The following is a 20,239-nucleotide window of genomic DNA, read 5'->3' as shown; positions in this document are numbered from 1 at the left end:
TTGATCTCCTTTTGTTTGCATGATTTTGTGAATGAAAAGAAAGGATTTTTTATTAAAGCTAAAATTACCCAAGCAAATAAATTTATCTAGTAGATTGGCATAACTAGTTTATGCTATTCACAAATTTAATCATTTGTATTAAATGTTATACATGCACATTTTCTAGGAGAAAATTCTTCTTATGTATTATTGAACATAACCTAAGAAGACACACTATAGACAGTCTTAGAAGTTCTGTGTTTTTACATGCAGAATGCTCCTTGAAAATTTGGGGAGAAGTCTCATTAAGGACTTTGATAGAAAATCTAAGTACCACTTGAAGACTACAACTTTCATAATATTGCCTTCTGCTTGAACCACTGCCTCTTCAGGGATTGAGTTTCTTTACTCTGAGCCCAATTTACCAGGATTAGGTTCCCTTACCTGCATAGCTCAATGCTAACTGGCTACCTTTTAGAATTCTGCTAAACTCCTCTTCTGCTTGAACTAACAGTCTGGACCATATGCAAGGTTTGGATCACTACTAAAAGCATTTACTGTCTGTTCTTTTCCCCAGTAGAAGTACCATTTTGCTTTTGACTGGCATTCAGGTTCATATGATGTTTCACTAATATTCTGGGGTGAATTCTTCTTTTCTTTGTATGTCAGTCCTTGAAATTACAAATATAATTTAAATATAGTACATTATTGTCAAATAACATGTTTCCAAAACATCTTCCTTTTTTGTTGGTTTGCCTTATTATCAGTCTCCTTAACATAATTCATCTTAATTTGTTATGATATGTGGTTAACTTCTTTCCTTGGTAACATATTCTAAGCCATGTATTAGCTGAAGTCATAGTCCATCTATGAGACAAGTTAGGCCATTACCTTAATAGTAACAACCTTATTTTTTCATTCCATTATTAAAGAAGTACAGTTAAAAGCCTCCCAATCAGATCTCTTTTTTATTCACTGTTAGTAAAGGTTATTGAAGAGATAAGGTTGGAGAAGTTTCAGTGGCTTTGGATGAGCTTCTATTTATGATGATATCCTTATTCAACACCAGCTCCAAGCCACCCATCTCTAGATCTCTTTTTTTCTCCCAGGTCTGTCCCAGGGAGGCATGTGTGTCAGCCTTCCCTGATCCAAGTCACCCACCTGCCTGTCTCTCTTGTCTTTCCAGAAAAGCTTTTCTTACTACTAAATCCAATCCACTGGTTTCCTGGCTTCTCTTTTCATAAGAAGGAGTCTTGTGTTAAGGCACTCAGTTTTCTGCCACTCTCTTTAAAATAGGGCTTTCACAAGGAGTACTGAGCCAGCATGGATATAAGCCATCTGCACCTGTACTCTTTTGCTACATAGTCCTGCATTTTTATGGAGGACATTCTTGGACCTGATCCATCTTGTACTACTAATGTCTTGACTCCCTACCTCTTGCCTATTCATTCAATAAGGCAATGATGACCAACTCTCCCCTTACTCAACTTTTCTAATCCCAAACCAAATGCTAAGTTTTCTATTAGGCTTTGATACCCAGTTCTTTATATTAAAAACAAACAGAGTATTATTTTATTTTTTTTGCATCATTGTTATATTCTAAATTATTCCTACTAAATTATTCTCCCCACTACAGTGACCTTCCATTTGAATTCTCTTTAGATTTCAGGAATTTCCAGAGACTTTAAACATGAAAAGACACTTATACTAAAGATAAAATGCTCATCCATGAGTCTTATGTCCTCAATATGTTTCCAACATAACTATCCAGTGTGCCAGTTTTTTTTTCCCAAAATGAATTCTGTGCCAATGAAAAAAAAATACAATTTTAAAATAATGAATATATATATATATATATATATATATACATACATACATACATACATACATACATACATACACACAAGATAATTTTTTTGTTGGGAAAGAACATAATGGCTTAGAGTCAGGAAGAACTTCAAATTGAAGGTAGCATTTGAGTTTCTTGAAGGAAACTGGGGATTGTAAATGAGAGAGGTCAGAGGGAGTGAATTCCAATCATGCACAACCACTGTAAAGGCACAGACAGGAAGACTTGAATGTAATGTATAAAGAATAGTAATAATGCTGTCCAAGAGTATATGTAAATTGTAATGTGTAATAATTCTGGAAAAGTAGTTTGCAGGCTAGATTGTAAAGGGTTTTAATTGTGAAATAGAAGAGTTTATATTTGATGCTCAAAATACTATGGAGCCTTTGACATTTTTTGTATGGAGGAAGGAGTTGACATGGTGAGACTTGTTCTTGAAGAAAATGTCATTGGCAGCAGTGTGAAGGAGAGATTAAAGTGAAAATATACTTATGACAGTAAGAGCAAATAGAAAACTATTGTGCAAGCAATAGGTAATTGAGGCTTGAATTTGGGTAGCAGCTACATTAATAGAAGGAAGGGGGTTATGTGAGTAGAAATAACAGGAGTTTGCAACAGATTGGCTATGTGTGGTGAATAGGAAAGAAGAGTAAAGGATGTTGTGAGGTGTGAACCTGAAAGAATTAGAATATATTAATGCACTTGACAGAAAGAATGGACTTTGTCATAGGGCTGGATATTTTTGGTGGTAGGGGATAATAACAAATTGAGTTTTGGACATGGTGGGTTTTTGAGATCCATGGAACATCCAGTTTAGAATGCCCAAAGCACATTGATGATATGATAGTGGATCCTAGATGAAAGTTTAGGGTTGGATGTAATATTCTGGGAATCATCATCATATAGAAGAATAATAAAGCAGAAGCAGAAGATGCAGGAGCAGAAGCAGAAGCAGAAAGAAGGAGGAAGAGGAGGAAGAGGAGGAGGAGGAAAAGTAGATGATGAAGATACTGCTGCTGCTGCTGCTAATGATATTCCTGCTGATAAGGTGGAGGAAAAGAAAAAGTGAGAGAGTGAGAAAAAGAGAGAAAGAATACAAATAGATAATACTACAGCAGATGAGATCGAAGAGTGCATTCTATGTGAAATTGCCACAATATTTAGGAATTAAAAGATCATCAGTTAAAAAACATAAAATAAAGATCATTATTAACACTGGACAGAACTGTTTGAGAACATTTCAGGTTAAGTTAGAAGCCAAATTACCAAGGATATACGCTCTAACTCTACAACATTCAATGATTTCCCTATTTTCTATTGAACAAAGTTGAAATTTTTGATCCTAGCATTTCAGAGCCACTCATGATTTCAAAATAATTTATAACACTCTCCTAGTCATACTGTATTTTATGCTACATTCCTTTATTTACTTTAACACTCTAATATAGCAGACTATTCACCATTAACCAAAGTAATCTGTTTCTTTTGAACAGCATCACATTATCATGTAGGAGTAGAAACCATTGTCTCCTACTATAGTTATGTCATGAAATAGTCTCTTCTTCAATCATCACTTCAAACACCACTACTTTCATGAAACTTCCCCTGATCACTTAAATAAAAGAGATGTATCATGCTTCAGGTCTCTCCTGCCACTCTATCTCTGCTATGCACTTACCCTCAATTTGTATCATCGTCTTGACTGGCTTATTTGATCTACCTGTTTTGTGAGATCCAGATCAAATGAGATAATACATGTAAAATACTTTATAAATTACGCACCTTATAGACATTTAGAGTTATCTATCATCTTTGTTTTTTCCTTTAAAATTAAGCACATAAAGTAAGCTATTAGCTATGTTATTTGTTTTTAACATTTATCAGTGTTCTTTTTTTAAGTTAATAAAACCTTAAATTGTCAAATATATTTAGTTATTTTAGCCTTTAAAATAAGTACAAATTGACCACTCAATAAATTAGTATAATAATATGCTAAAAAATTACCTTGAAAATATAGGGGAAAGATTTTGTGTAATGTAAATATACTACTTTATTAACATTACAAAACATTACAAACTTACTTATATTTAATTGCAAAACATATTTTTCTTTTTATTTAAATTTTAAATATTTGTTTTTATTTCAATTGATCCTCCCTAGAAACAAAAAGATACTTAATGTATTTGAAGTTACAGGAATGTTTCCCTCTCTTCCCTACCCCTTGCTTTGGACTGGAACCTTCAGCAGGCATCTTAGGCCTTAGACAAGGCCACCTTGACAGCCTGAACAATGGCGTCCTTGTGGATGCCAAACATCTTCAGCAGCATCACTGGCTTCCCACTTCTGGGGACATTGGCAACCGCCAAACAGGTGACAGTGATGCCAGGTTCACTTACCACGGCAGAAGCCACAACCTCTCATGCCACCCTCCTAGTAATGGTCTTCCACAGTCAGGATTTGGCCATGGGTCGTGGGGGTACTGTCAAGGATGAGCTTCTTATCCAAGGGATTGATGGTAAAGAGATCAAGCAGTCGGATATTGATCTTTTCTTTCTTTAGCTGCTCCGCAGCTGCCAAGGCTTCGTGGAGGGTCACCCCAGCTCCAGTCACAATCACCTGGTCATCCTTGCTCTTCACTTCAGGCCAACCTGGAAGTTTTCATTGTTGTAAATGATCACACTTTCCAGGCAGTTGGTCCTTATGAAACAGATGTCCTTCAGGTTGGCAGCTAACTCTACTGCTTTCTCAGTAGCCACAGCATCACTTGGGTAAAAGAATGTCCCACTGAGAATGCTCCAGAACATTGCAAGATCTTCAAGGGCCATCTGAGAAGGCCCAACTTCACTGATGGACACTCCACAGTGTGAGCCACACAGGTTGATGTTGCTCTCAGACATGGCTGCCATCTGGATCTGGTTGAAGTCTCTGGTGAAGAAGGCAGTGAAGGTGCTGCACAAAGGCAAGGTCTGGTCCTGTGTGGTGCACCATGTTCTGTTCTGCAATGAAACATTCAATGAAGCAATCAGGATGTTCCTTCTTTAAGAGTTCTGAAAAGGTTGAATTCTTGGTGTCCCTATCCAGGGCAATCACACCATCACTCATGTGCCCCAGTTTGGCTAGAGCCATGCCATAGGCTTTGCAGGTGGCCATCTTGTCTCCAAGTTTGTAATTTGGGGGAGAGGGCATCTGGATGTTGGTAATGTTCCCTATAGGGGCATCCTCTTTGTGGAAGGTAGCTAGAATCTTCTTCTTGCTTTGGATTTGACAATAGATTTCCTCAATGACCTGTTCTGCCATGTTTTTGGGGAGGAGCTTCCCATGCCCAGAATCCTTATCTTCCACACCTGAGATTCCTCTGCCTTTATATGTCTTTGCAATGACAGCCAGTGGCTCATGCTTGGCCTAGTTGAAGGCCTTGCAGTGGTTCTCCATACTGTGTCCATCCACCACGATGGCACTCCATCCAAAGGATTCACATCGCTTCTGGTACACTTCCACTTGGTGCTGCAGTGGGGCAGGGTCATTCTAGCCCAGCTGATTAATGTCGAGGATGGCAACCAGTTTTTCCAACTTGTAGAATCCTGTGAAGGCCATGGCCTCCCCCACAGAGCTTTCAGATATCTCCTCATTTCCCAACAAACAATAGACAGTGTAGCTGGCTTTCTCAAAGTATTTGCCTGTGTAGGCCATTCCACAAGCTGCTCCAAGCCCCTGGCCTAGGGAGCCAGTACCCACAACTGTAAAGACTTGTTTAGGGACCGGGTGGCCATCTAGAAATGAGCTGATCTTCTGCAAGTTTAACAGCTCAGCCTCCGGCAGGAAGCCAGCCTCAGCCCAGAATGCATAGAGGATGGGAGCCACATGACTCTTGGACAGCACAAAGGGGTTCCTGGGGTCCTGGGGTTTGTACTTCATGGTATGCAAGAAGAGGACTGCCATGATCTCTGCCACACTGAAGCATGACGTGGGGTTGCCCGAGTTGGCCATAGTAGTGGCTTGGATGAAGTTGATGTGCAGCTGGTTGGCAGTGTTCTTCAGTGCCTGCAGTTTCTGTTGGTCCAGCTTATGGTAATCCTCTATGGTAAAGAGGGTTGGCGTGGATCCCAAGCCTGTGGCAGAGGCAGCAACAACATGAGCAAAGGGGAGCCCAGAAAGGAAGGAAGAAAAGGAGGCAAAACATATTTTTCAAAGTTAAAACTCAGTAGATTACAACAAAATGTCTTTATATAATTTTTTATATAATTTTAGCTTTACAGTATAAGCTTTATATAATTTTTTTTCACATTAGTATATTACAGCAGGGACAGTCTAGTTGCACAGTGGATAAAGTGCTGGGCCTGAATTTGAAAAACTCATCTTCCTGGGTTCAAATCTGGCCTTAGACACTTACTAGCTATGTGATCCTGGGCAAGTCGTTTAAGTCTGTTTGCCCCAGTTTCCTCATATATAAAATAACCTGAAGAAGGGATGGCAAACCACTCCAGAATCTTTGCAAGAAATCCCCATGGATTGTATGGCCCATGGGGTCATAAAGAGTCAGAGACAACTGAAGAACAACAAATTTTCAAACAGGACTAACAAAAAGTTCTAATTTCTATTTTTCCAAATTATCATTGTTATTAATATTAAATGTTATGGGGAAAAAAAGTTATCTTTATGGTACTTTTAGTGGCCTGTTTCCAGTACTTTCACTTCTTTTAGCCAAAGCTTTCAATTTAAGAAGCATTAACAAAGTATGCTTTCAAAGTTTAGTTATGTTCAATTACTATGTTTGCCTGAAAAGAGACATACAACATCAAGGTACTGCCCAGAGCTGGCCCTAGGCAAACTATAAAGTAGGCAGTTTGTCTTTAGAGTGTTCTCCTCATTTAAAGCTACTGCCAGACATCATATAGCTAGTTTCCTCATGGCTCCCTCTTCCTGCTCAGGGCTACTCAGTATAGTCACTTCCCTGGTGAGACCAATCTCTATGGAAATCTCTTCATGTATATTTTAATTATATTTTTAAAATGTATTCAATTGCTGCTGTCTGAATAGCAGATTCTTATGTTCTGGGAAAGATACAAAATTTAGAGAAGGCATAATTCTTTTTTCATCAACCAAAAAACATTTATGAGTTGCCTACAATATGCCAACAACTGTGTTGTGTGTTAGGAATGAAAAAAATGAAACTTTCCCTTGACCATATGGAGCTTGCATTCTATTAGCAAAGAGCCAGAATAGTATAATAGACTTGGATTTTAAGTCATGAAAACCTGGATTCAAAGCCTGTCTCAGACAGAAAGTCTGTTTCTTTCATAGAATAGTTGTGTGATTATGGACAAATAATTTAATCTCTAAGGGACTCAGTTTCCTCATCTGTAAAACTAATGGGTTAGATTCAACTTTTAAGCTCTCTTTCAACTCTAAATCTGTGATCCTATGATTTTTCCAAATAAATATATGCAAAATATAGTATACATTTATAATTTTTCCCAAGGTATTTTAAAAATAAAGTCCTACTCTTTAGTTCCAAAAAAAAAAAACCCTAAACAAAACCTATAAATGTCTGCACATATGATAAGAACCTAATTTCTTAACATTTGTATGGGTTAAAGGGGTATGTGAAAAGAGGGGTTTTTAGTAGACTGTAAGATAAATTACAATAAAAAATGTGACATAACACCAAAAAGAAATTAATAGGATCTCAAGCTATTTTGAGAGAAGCAGGGTGTCTAAAATTAGGGAAGTGAGATTCCTGTTGCATTATTCCCTGGTTAGGACCCATTAATCTTGGTTCCCAGTGCCATGTTTAAAAGCTTTAAAAAAAGTCAAATAACAATCTAAGGGAAAGTAAGCAAAGGAGCCTCCAATCTATTTTATATGAAGATTGATTTTAGGAATAGAGGAATGTTTAACCTGGAGAAGAGAAGACTAGAGAGGATGTATTTACTTTTTTCAAGTATTTGAAGGATTAGAATTAGAAGAAACATTGTACTTCCTGTCTTTATTTCCATAGGAATGAACCAGGCATAATGAGTAGAAGATGCAGAGAAGCAATTTTAGCTCAATGTTTTCCTAGCAGTTAGAGCTAACCACAAAGATAATGTCATGACAGTGGTATTACATTTCTGTGAGAAAATAATGGGGTTTGGAACACTCAGAGGGGCCGCCCTCTGTTCAAGGGGATTATATTAAGATTGATTGGATTGATTTTGCTGATCGACTCATTTGTAGTTAACTTAATTGGAACTACATCTACTTGAAGGCCTGACCCTCAGAGGGTGTGTTCTCTGAACTATGACTTCAGCACATTCTGCTCATGGACCACCCTCAAGTCCAGTGTACCAATGGATTTGGATGATGCTAGCCAATTAGCCTGAATCAATGTGTAAGGAACACCTCTCCTCCATACCCAGAAAAAGCTTCCACACGTAGTTACTCGGAGTTAGACTCTCACAGAGGCACTCTTGGTAGCAGAGGGCTTAGAGGAAGAAGCAGACCAGGCTGAACTCTATTCTCTCCTCTAGGAGAGATAGGTGTTTTCTTAACTTTCAAAGACATGTATGCTCTCTTTACTAATATTTAATATACTTTAATAAATGCTTAATGCCCCAAAACTGGTGCTAAAGCTTCTAATTTATAAGTAACAACTATGTTAGGAACCCTATCTAATTTTCCCCAAACTTGGGACAGAAGTAAGGCACATATAGTTTTACCCTCCACATTTCCCTTCACTAGGTATCTTCATGTGAGGCTGAATTGGAAATTCTTATAGAAGGGTTTCTTATACAGTTAAAGGTTAGATAACAGGACCTTTAAGGTTTTGCTACTTCTGAATCAGTGATTCTATTACTTCCCAATTTAATTAATGATGCCACTCTTTGTCCAATTACTTAGGCTAAAATTCAGAAATTATTTTGTTATCTCCCTTACCTCCTGTTCACTATGAGATACATGTAGTGTTGACCATTTTTCCTCAAGCTGTCTCACATATATTCCTTCTTTGAATTCCTTTTGCTGCCTTCCCTTTATCCCTTGGCTTCTCAGGTACTAAAAGACCCTCCTGATTAGTCTTCCTGCCCTATGTTTTCATCTACGCTATGTACCACTGAAATATTCGTTTTCCAAAACACAGCACTTTTATCATGTAATCTCCAACTTCAACGACTCCTACTTTTCTCTTAGAATAAAGTATCAACAACTTAGACACATTTTTTTTAGGGGGGTGGCAATGAGGGTTAAGTAACTTGAGCAGAGTCACAGCTAATAAGTGTCAAGTTGTAATGATTGGAATGACGCCACCTACTGGAGACTTACTATAGGAAAGTTCTGCCATGAAGTAAAGGTCTTTGAGGGCAAGACCAGGAGTCTTTTCTTTGGCACCAGGAAGTGACGTTGGCTGGTGAGAGGAGGAAGGGGGAACTGGGCGCTCTGTCTAGCGCTCTTTCTTTTGGACTCTGGTGGACAGTGGAGCTAGAAATGCGCTCTCCCTTTAATAGATAGATGAATATAGGCCTTTCTTTCTCTCTTTACCAAATTCTTATTCTCCTTAATAAATGTTTAAAATCCTAACTCTTGTTAAAGCTTATAATTTATTGGCGATCACTCATTATATATTTTAGACAGACTAGCTAGAATTTTAGCCTTTAACAAAGTGCATGATGCCAGATTTGAAGTCAGGTCCTCCCGAATCCAGGTCCAGTGCTTTATTCACTGTGTCACCAAGCTGCCCCTCAACAAAGCCTTTTTCAAACTATCCTCAAGATACTTTTTATAATTTTAATTCTCATTTTCCCTTACATTTATTTCTCACTCTAGCTTATGACTTATATGACTTAATCTCGCTATCTCTAACCTTCCTCATATGGGTTTTTTCTCCTATAATACCACCTCCTATCATGATAGCATCCAAATCCTGCACAATTTTCAAGCATAGCTAAAATCCCATCTCTTCCATGATATATTTCAAAACTATCCACGCCACAGTGAGTCTTCCCCTCTTCTAAACAAATAGTATTCATTTCCTACATATTTTTGGTAAAATTATTTGGTAAATAATTATATATTATCCTTTCATGTGTCTGATTTGTTTATATTTTGTTTCTTTTTATTCTTTTATAAGTTTCACAATCTTATAAGTGACTTTTATAACACTGACAAATCTTATATAAACTTTAAAACTTTTACTTGTGTATGTCTTGTGCATTCTTAGGTCTTTGTTGTATAGAGCCATGCTTTTTATTTCTTTGTATACTTTGTCAGTTCAAGCAAAACGTTTTGCACATTGTGGGGTGCTTAAAAGTACTTGGAAATTGATTGCAAATTTGCTATGTTTAGCAAGAATTATTGAGTATTGTAGTAGGTATAATAGGACATAATAAACAGAAGAGAGCCCTCAGGAGTTACCAATCTCATTTGACATTTAAATTTCACTTACATAAAATCGAAGCTGACAGATATTTACATACCCACTAAAATAACATCAGTGAATATGAATAAACTACTTGCTGAGAGCCCCTTTGACCCCCTTTGAGTAAAATATACAGATTGGAGAAGTCAGTCCCTTCACATAAAATATAATCTCATTGGGGAAAGAGAGGGCATTGCAAATTCACAAATAACTAGAAGACAAAAAAATAAAGTCATACAGTAAAACATGTAAAAAAATGATATATGAGATTTGAGCAAAGGAAAATTATTACCACCTTAGAGGATCTGGGAAGCCTCTTTGGAAGAGGTGGCATTTTACTTGAGAAGGAGAGATGGATGAATGATAATACTAAGAGTTAGGAGAAGTGAAAGCAGAATTTGAAAATCACTTTGTCATCTGAAATCTGAGGAAGCTCTGTCTTCTCCTATAAGAGGTGGATATGTGGTTAAGAGATTGATCACAGAATAAAAGTTTGAAGTATATTGTGGAACAAAATGAAAAACAGAATCAATAGCCTTAGAACTTAAGGATTTCCCAGGAACAAGGCTTCCATTGAAGTGATGTAATAGAAATATACAGTGGGGAAAAAATGTTCATCTTGTAGCTTTCTCCAGGGACACTGAGAAACAGGAAGTTGGAAAAAAGGCCTCATATTGTCAACTCAAGAGTGATGATAAGCAAATTAGAAATGGTGGAAATTCTAAGGTCGAAGAGATTCTATGGAAGTGGCTAATCATCAAGTTGCAGGCTATCATATCAAAACTAGATATGAAGGCAAGTAAAGACAATGTGATAGAGGAGTAATGGAATAATAGGCAGGTTTCAAGGGATTGGGAACTATGACAGACAATAGGGATTAGCGATAAATTCAATAATTTGAGGAACTATGATTTTGCATGTGTGTTTGTATATGTGTACATATACATATACATAGATATAGACACAGAAAAAAATTTAAAAAAAGATATAGACACAGACACATACACATACATATAAACATACATATAATATACATATACATACTGAGCAATTATACAAAAATCTGATAAACAATAACAGTAATGATCTTAAGGGGGTAAATTATTCTATTCATTCATTACATTATTTAGCAATATATTAAGCATCATCAAGGTACATGTCACTCTATAAGAAGCAGAATTTTCAAGGAAGTAGACCTTGGAAGCCACCTTTTCCAATGACCTTATTTTATAGATAAAGGAACTGTAGTCCAGGGTAGTTAAGTGATTTGTTCAAATCTATACAAATTGCATACCTGGTATTGCATAATGAAAAGCAGATTTAGAATCAGAGGATCTAAATCCTCTGATTCTACATTTGCTATTCATTCTATAATACAATACTGTAACTATGACTTTACTTTTCAGGTTTTGTACTGACTGGATCTCTGCCCTTATGAAAAAGCCTGGTAGAATGAAAAGCAATTGTACATGAAAATAATAGAACCCTCGGGAGTATATTTTCCATGTGTGGACACATTTTGCTATTTCCTCTATTCAATTATTTTAATACTTTTTTAAAAGTGATATGAGTTCATACTTCATTACTTTAAAATATAACCCTGAAAACTACATTGAAACAATGTCAGATCCTTGACTTTAACATATTTATGTGATTGCTTGGGTAGATAATAAGGATTATTTCTATTTGTCTGTAACCCTGGAGAAGGAAGGTAGTTTAAATAAAGCATTAAAAGTGATTTGCCATGACTTACACTAAATGTTTTATTTGCATCATTCCATTGTTTGTTTTGCTTTCTGTGGTAACTCTGTGAATTAACTGACTCTGTCAAGGCTGTCAGGGAGTGCTATGAGATATGTTCAGCAAGCTCATAAGGGAGATAATTCATAACTCAATTGAGCCAATGGGGCATATGAGTTATACCCTTAAATGATCCTCAATAGAGGGATAAAGATGATCTGTTACATTGCCAAAAGCTTTTAATCAGGTTATTTATGATAATGGCTGTAATGTACAATGGAACATAGTTAGTGGTGGAAGGGATCTTTCCAAATGCCTTATTTTTACCAATTTCACTTACCTTCTAAGTACGGACATTCTTTTATTTCCTAAGAACTAATCTATGGAATGATTCTGAAAGACCGGAAAGGGTTTGACAGGCATTCAGAAAAACCTATAGTTGGCTATTAGAATGCCACCTTTTTAAATCACTCTAGGACAGAGGCTCTTAAAATTTTTTGAGGCCTGGTCCCATTATCAAGCTGATGAAGCCTGTGCGTATCTTCTTACAATAATGTTTTTAAGTGTATAAAATGAAATATATAAAATTTCAAAGGAAAATAATTTGATTGAAATCGGTTTTGTATATACATATATATGTGTGTGCACAGACATTTACATGTTTCCATATACACATATATGTGTATATATGTGCATGTGTTGTGTGTATATATATGCATGCATGTATATACATGTGTATATATGTATATGTATGTGTGTATGTGTGTGTATATATATGCATGCATGTATATACATGTGTACATATGTATATGTATGTGTGTATATGTATATATATATATATATATATATATATATATATATATATATATATATATATATATATATATATATATATATTGTATGTATAGTGAGAAAATAATGGCGTTCTATGAGACCCAGAGAGCCTGTCCAGACCTTTCTTAAGACCAGCCCAGAGTCAGGAAAATTTCAAAGGAAATGTGGTTGGACCTTGGACTGTGAATAGGAATTAAAAACACACTTACCTGAAGGCTTTTTCCCCTTGGAGGGCTCTGTACTCTGACATCCGCACACACCGCTCTGAAACACCCTCACATCCAGTAAACCAATAGATTTGAGTGATACTAGCCAATTAGCTTTGAGCAATGTGTAAGGCAGGCTCTCCTCTGGCCCACAGGAAGCTTACATAGTCACACACTCTCTTTACCCTAGGACAGTAAAGGAGCAGCTACAGGGCCCACTCTCAGGGACTCTTGGCTTTAAGGTTCAAGGAGACAGGACACAGATTTTTCTCTCTCCCCCCCTATCCTAGGTATGTAGGGTTTCTGATCTTTCTTAGCAATGTGCTATCTCTTTACTAATATTTAATATTCTTTTATAAATACTCAATACCCCCAACTGGTACAGTAGCCTCTAATTTCTAAGTAGCTACATATTAGAGCCCCAGATAAGTTTCCCTAAATTTGGGACAATTATAAGTCAGCCCCATATAATTTTAATCACACACACACACACACACACACACACATATATACACATATACATATACACACATATATTTATATATATACACACATGCATACATATATACATACATTTATGTCAATTGGTCAACAAGCATTTATTCAGTATCTATTATGTGCAAAATTTCACCTTTGCAACATCTTTTGAATATGTTTCTTTCCCTCTTCTGTGCTGCCACCATTTTGGTTCAAGCAATAATCTTCTTATTCCTGAAATATCACAATAGACTATCAGTTGGTTTTTCTGCCACAAGTCTGTCACCACTACAATCCATACTTTATTCAGTCACAAGAGTGATTTTCCTAAAGCAGAAGTCTAAAGATGTCACCTTCGTCCTCAATAAAATCCAGTGTTTCCCTATTGCCTATGGGATCAAATACAAAATTGTTTGGTATTCAAAGCAATTCATAAACTAGCCCTTCTTACATATTTCTAATCTTCTTATGTCTTACATCCTCCTCCCCCATGTAATCTTGGATCCAGAATACTAGGTGGTGCAGTAGATAGAGCACTGGCCCTGAAGTCAGGAAGATCCTAGTTCAAATTCAGCTTCAGAAGCTTGACTACTACCTGTGTGACCCTGGGTAAGTCACTTAACCCAATGGCCTCAATTATTCGGGGCCATATCCAGTTGTCCTGATGTATATCTTTCAAAAGGACCCAGATGGCTCTGGAGCAGAGACTGATGTTGATGTCTTTGCATAGCCTTGCCTCACTTAAATCCATTTCAATGCAAGTCTTGACAGCACCTCCATACATCATGGTCCTCTTCAAAAAAGAAGAATCAACAACAACATTTTTTTGATCCAATGCCATTGGCTTCCTTGCTCTTCTACATTATGCTACATATCTGGGCTGTGGTGATTTCTTCATGACTCAGCTATAAGTCAGCCTTCTACCGAAAGTCTTTCCTGATAGCGCCTTAATTTTATTTTGGTTGTTATCTCCAATTTTCCCTATAAATACATAGATTTATATGTCTATACATAGTGGTTTGCAAGTTGTTTCTTCTATTAGACTGTGAGCTCCTTGATAGCAAGAACTGCCCTCCCCCATTTCCCCCATTCTTTTTATAATCTCTGTGCTTAGTACATACTATGCACCTAGACTTAATAAAGGCTAGTTTATAGACTGACTCTACAAGAAATTGTCTTCAATCTTTAACTCTGAATTTGTTATTTTCTATTTTAACATAGTTGTTTGCAGCTAGCTAAGCATCAAACTATTGGTTGGTTTTCCTGCCACAAGTCTCTCACCATTCCAGTTCATCTTTTATTTGATCACAAGAGTCATTTTCTTAAAGCACAGGTTTGACCATGTCACCCTTACACTCCAGTGGCTCTGTATTGCCTACAGAATCAAATACAATATATGCCCCCATGGAGGAAGGAATCACTTTGCCACTGAAAACTGAAACAGGGACTCAGATTCTTTAATAAAAGGAGGGAAATCAAGATAAATTTGAAGCATAAGGCATTGATAAATTACGGAAGGTTTGTTAAATTGAAAATAGCTAAAATCATGGAAATCAAGGGAAACTAAGTGATCAGAGACCATTTTGGCCTAAATACATTATTTGATAACCCTTGGGAGCCAGAGGAGAATAAAGAAGTCATGATTTCAGAAAAAGTATGAAAAAAGTAAGAGAAAACAGCACCTAAAAAGAAGAAAGATGCTTGAATTAAAAGTCCTCTATAGTGTCTGCATTTCAGGTCAGTTTTTATTCCAGTGGTCATTATTGGGAATTGGTAAAGGGTGTCAATTGATTTTGTTGTTTACCTGGATCAGTTCTGTTGGGTGTTCTGATAGGTTCAGTGTGGGGAAAGATGATGGTATAAGTTTGGAAACTGCCTCTTATAACACAGGAAGAATGAGTAATATGTCCAAAAAAAACAAAGATTATTCTGGGAATGGGGAGAGATAATTGGAGATCAGATAGCCTGTCCTCACACTCTTATTCCAATATTAAGAGATAACTAGAATTACACGATGATCAAATTAAATACAAGCAATTAAACAATAAGAAAAGTTATAGGCAGTATTGATCACTTGTAAAGTTAGATTGTGTACACCACTTAAATATATTCATATACACGTGTGTATGTGTAAAAGGTTTATGGGATGACCACTAACAGGGTTAGTGCCTGATGCCTAAGATTTCTCTTCACTTTTCTCCTTTTATTTAAGAATGTAGATGAGTCCTTGTCCTTTTTTTTAGTTTTTACTGGCATGCCACCTGAAAACTATTTGTTCTTCCATGGGGCTGTATGTTATATTTGATCCTGCAGGCAATAGGGAGCCACTAGAGTTTGGGGTGTGTGTGTGTAAGGGTGTGGGGTGGCATGGTCAGACCTGTGTTTTTGGAAACTCACTCTTGTGATTGAATAAAAGTTGGAATAGAGTGGTGAGAGACATGTTCTGGCAGGCACACCAATCAATAGTTTTATGCATAGCTGGCTATAAGACCTGTGTTAGAACATAAAAGAACAAATGCACAGTCAAAGACTGAAGAAAATTTCTTGAAAATCCTTCCATCAACTACCCTTTATTCAGTCTATGTGCCTAGTATGTGCTAAGCACAGGGAATATAAAGAAAAGATGATTGGAGACAGTCCATACTCTCAAGGAGAACAAAGCCCTATATTTTACAGGGTTCTACAGTTTACCCCTTAGCCTGCTACTTAATTCACCCCCATATTTAATCTTATCAACACCATCTCTAAGGTAACCAGAGATGTATTTCTATATTTTGTCACTAATTCATATATTTATAATATAGTTGTTGTTGTTGTCATTTTTTTGTTGCACCTAACTCTTCATTATCTCAATTGAGGTTTTCTTGTCAAAGATACTGGAGCATTTCCTTTTTCACCTTATTTTACAGATGACAACTTTACAGATTTGAACTCAGGAACATGGGGTTTCCTGACAGGTCTCATGATTTATTCATTGCACAAAACCTAGCTGCCCACATCTCTAATAAAAATGCGGATAGAAATAGATAGAGATTGGTAGATAGATGATAGAGATAGAAATAGGTAGGTATAGATTAATCTCAATAAACTTAACTCAGAACTCCTACTTAGAGGTTATCAATTGTACAAAAAATTAATTATTAATAACTATAACTAACCTGGAAAAATTATATATAATTGGATTTATGAAAAATTATGATTATATGAAAAATGATAAATTTAGAAAAATTATAATTGGGCCATAAGTCCCTTCGTGGTCGCCATTCAAATGTAAAATATTTTTAAATTGACTAGCCTAATTTGGGGGGGGGGCTAATCTGTGGTTGACTAATCTGGGGACCTTTGACTATTTGGCTATCTGACTACGTTAATTTAATGTGGGCCGTTTATAAAGTTCCACCACACTGCTCCCAAACTGATAGACTAACGATTAAGAAGCTTCTTAACCAAATAATCAAAGCAGAGTTTATTTATGAGATACTATTTAAAATTAGGAATACAGGGAAATAAAATATACAACCTGACTGCTTTCCTGTGGTCTCTTTCCACTGTCTCTTTCCCACCTGCTGCTCTTCGAACTTCTTGAATACAATAAGGGCCTTAGCTGCCTCCAGGCTCAGGGCACATTACACTTTCCCTGGTTTGTATTAAGGCCTGTAACCTTGTCAGACCCGTCTCTCCTTTTCCAAACCGAACTCACCTCCATCCTTGTCCGAGCTCCCCTCTAGTCATCCCCCTCCTAGTCTGTCCTCTAGTCTCCTTCCTTTTTTCTAGTCCAACAACCTCTAGTCTAACTCCCACTCAAATCTCGGGGCTTCCTTTGCCCCCAAAGACCAAGCTAATCCGCCAGCCAGAGCTGCAGCTGGTAGGGGCGGGGGGAGGGCGGGGGGTGTGATCTCCAGCCTCATACCTCAGCACAGGCTATCCTTCAGATAGCTCCTCTTAGGTCAGAGGGAGCTGGGGGCTTTTTTTTTTCCCAGCTGTCTGACCTGGCGTCTTGTATAGCCCACGGGGCTTTTTCTCCTCAGCTGAAGCTGAGGAGGAGGGGGAGAGACCCTGAGGGCCTAAGGCTTTCTAATCTCAGCCTAAAGGTAGGGTCCCCAAATCAGAATAAATTTCTACACAATTAATATTTATTTAGTAAACTGGAGAAACTTCCTTTTTCCTTGATAGTAGTAATGAATCTTTGTCTCTGTTTTTGTTTCTGTCTTACTTTATAAATATATATGTACACATTTGCATACTTAATTATTTACCATTACTCTCTTAGGACTTTATTTTACATTTATAATATCTATAATTTATTAACAATGAAATAAATAAAACAGACAAAATTCTTTGTCCTTCTGTCTTTTCTCATTTGTTTGCAGCTATGACAGGAAAACACTATTTTCACCTTCTCTCAAGTTATTATTCTAATGTCACATTGATTAAAATATTTTCTAATGTTTCTTGATACAATAATTTATATCAATCAATGAATACATATTAAGTGCCTATTATAAATACTGTCAGGCACTGTGCTGAGTGCTGAGGATACAAAAGGAGTCAAAAAACTGTCTTTGCTTTCACATAGCTTGTAACCTTTTTTAAAAAATTTAAGTACATTTATGTACTTGCTTTAGAAAAAGAATGGGATAATAGGCTCTGCTATGCTGAAAATTAAGAACTATATCAATGGCCAACCCATGCTAAAAGGAAGCAACCATATGTCTAGATTAGACAAAATTCATTATGTACATTAGAATGGTTTTCTTGGATTAATTACACAGGCTAGAAGTCTTTAAGAGTCAGGAACAGGGGCAGCTAGATGGCGCAGTGGTTAAAGCTCTGGCCCTGGATTCAGGAGTACCTGAGTTCAAATCTGACCTCAGACACTTGACACTTACTAGCTGTGTGACCTTGGGCAAGTCACTTAACCCCCATTGCCTCACCAAAAAAACCAACCAACCAAACAAACAAACAAACAAAAAGAGTGAGGAACAGTTAAGACAGTTGGTAGAAACGTGTCCCACATGCCCAGTGGTAATACATAAAAGGCTTTGACTTGAAGTGGTTTTTGCCTGCACCTCCCAAAAGGAAAGAGCTCATGGAAACTCAGGAAGCCATGGTTTAAAAGTGGAATCTCTTAGAAAATTTGGGAAATACTGGTAATCTAACAGGGAGACAATATGCAAACAAATATATACAAATCAAGCTATTTACAAAATAAATAGGAAATAATTAACAGAGGGAGGAAAATGAAATTAAGAAGGCCTGAGGAAGACTTCCAGTAAAAGATGAGATTTTTAGTTGGAAATTAAAGGAAGTCAGGGAAGTCATTTGGCAGAACTAAGGATGGAATGTCTTCCTGCTATGTGGGACAGTCAGAGGAAATATCTAGAACCAAGAGATGAACTACCTTATTTGTGGAACTGCCAGCAGGCTGGGGAGCAAGGTGTAAGATTTCTGGAAAGTTATAAGGTGTCTAGGTTATTAAAGGCTTTGAATGTCAAACTAAAGATTTTGTGCTTGCTCCTGGAGGCAATAGTGAGCCACTGGAGTTTACTGACTAGAGGGGTGACATGGGTAAACCTCTGCTTTAGGAAAATCACTTTGGTGGCTGAATAGAAGATAGACAGGAGTTGGGAGAGACCTGAGGCAGTAAGACATACCAGCAACCCACTGAAGTAGTTCAAGTTTGAGGTTATGAGGGAGTACACTAGAATTATGGCAGTATCAGAGATGGAGAAGTGCTGTATATTAAAGATACTGCAGAGGAAAAATTGAAAGTTCTAACACAGAGGGGGGGAGGGGCAGGAGTTCTCACCTTGTTTTCCTGACACTCTTAAGCTTCTCATAGATCAAAGTTCAAATCCTTCCCTCCTTCCCCCACCCCCCATGTACACATACTCCCTAAGCCTTGAGGGAGAAGTATTTCATAGAATAGTTATAACTATAATATGCAGTTTCTTGGCTCTTAAAGAGATAGTAAATTTCTATAGCCTTTTTAAGAAAAGTTTTTGAAACAGGAGTTACAGTACTAAATAGAGTAAGAAATGTTGCAAGCTGGATTTCATTCTGTCCTATCTTTAGTACTAATTCCATTTAAGTGAAGAATGTGTGCAGCTTGACTTGAATATGCCACTTGGAAATATTTTTATCATCTCAAACTGTTAAGACTGCTTATGCTTTCTCAGAAAACCTACCACTTAATTCTCTTATCACCAACCACAAGGCTACTTGTGTCAATATTAAAGTGGCTTGAAGATATAAGCGTCATGTGACTGCTGCTGAAAGTGGGTTGTCTACTCATTTGCAAAATTATAATGTAGGTTAAGGACCAATGCTTATTTTGTCTTTGTGCTACGGAGAATGCAGATGCATAAAGGCAATTGGAGGTGGGGAGGAGAAACATGCATGTATAGGTTAACACTCATTCTGATCAAAAATCTATAAATTCAGTAACTCTGGGTCTTTAGCCTTTAGTGGTCTGCTTCAAAGACAAAAATTAGTTGATACAGATATGTTTATCTGAGGTTCTAAGCACTCATCTATATGCAAGGCACTATGAATTTCATAGAACAAAGTCTTCCTACTCTTGCAAAGAACAGTTTAAATTAAAAGAAGGAAAATAAAAAATGATACTTAGATTAAGATAAAAAGAGACTATCCATTTCATAATGACTATTCATTCCTCTGAATATTATATACATGCACACATACACATATATATACATACACATATACATATAGACATATATACCTTTATAGATATATATG

General features: G+C 36.8%; 1 pseudogene; it reads right to left on the bottom strand.

Annotated features, from left to right (window-relative positions):
* Positions 1–4,080: 4,080 nt before the first annotated feature.
* On the bottom strand, positions 4,081–17,183 carry LOC122749361 (annotated as a pseudogene).
* Positions 17,184–20,239: the final 3,056 nt, after the last annotated feature.

Source organism: Dromiciops gliroides, chromosome 1 (genome assembly GCF_019393635.1).
Source record: "Dromiciops gliroides isolate mDroGli1 chromosome 1, mDroGli1.pri, whole genome shotgun sequence".
Taxonomy (NCBI): Eukaryota; Metazoa; Chordata; class Mammalia; order Microbiotheria; family Microbiotheriidae; genus Dromiciops; species Dromiciops gliroides.
The sequence above is the reverse complement of the archived record's forward strand: the minus strand, read 5'-3'. Positions and strand labels throughout refer to the sequence as shown.